The sequence below is a fragment of the Pseudorca crassidens genome, chromosome 20 (genome assembly GCF_039906515.1).
Source record: "Pseudorca crassidens isolate mPseCra1 chromosome 20, mPseCra1.hap1, whole genome shotgun sequence".
NCBI lineage: Eukaryota > Metazoa > Chordata > Mammalia > Artiodactyla > Delphinidae > Pseudorca > Pseudorca crassidens.
Genome location: NC_090315.1, coordinates 63,154,791 through 63,155,574, shown reverse-complemented (window position 1 = coordinate 63,155,574; position 784 = coordinate 63,154,791).

The following is a 784-nucleotide window of genomic DNA, read 5'->3' as shown; positions in this document are numbered from 1 at the left end:
CCCTCACCCGTCCCCTAATCCTAACCCGTACGCTGACACTAACCCGCGCCCTCACACGTAGGCTCCCCCTAAAGCGTTGTCGTACCCTCACCTGGACCCTAAACCGTCCCCGTCCCCTAACCCTAACCCTAGCCCGAACCCTAACCCTAACCCTTCCCCGAAGCCTGACCCTCACCCGTCCCCTAATCCTAACCCGTACGCTGACACTAACCCGCGCCCTCACACGTACGCTCCCCCTAAAGCGTTGTCGTACCCTCACCTGGACCCTAAACCGTCCCCGTCCCCTAACCCTAACCCTAGCCCGAACCCTCACCCTAACCCTTCCCCGAAGCCTGACCCTCACCCCTCCCCTAATCCTAACCCGTACGCTGACACTAACCCGCGCCCTCACACGTACGCTCCCCCTAAAGCGTTGTCGTACCCTCACCTGGACCCTAAACCGTCCCCGTCCCCTAACCCTAACCCTAGCCCGAACCCTAACCCTAACCCTTCCCCGAAGCCTGACCCTCACCCGTCCCCTAATCCTAACCCGTACGCTGACACTAACCCGCGCCCTCACACGTACGCTCCCCCTAAAGCGTTGTCGTACCCTCACCTGGACCCTAAACCGTCCCCGTCCCCTAACCCTAACCCTAGCCCGAACCCTAACCCTAACCCTTCCCCGAAGCCTGACCCTCACCCGTCCCATAATCCTAACCCGTACGCTGACACTAACCCGCGCCCTCACACGTACGCTCCCCCTAAAGCGTTGTCGTACCCTCACCTGGACCCTAAACCGTCCCCG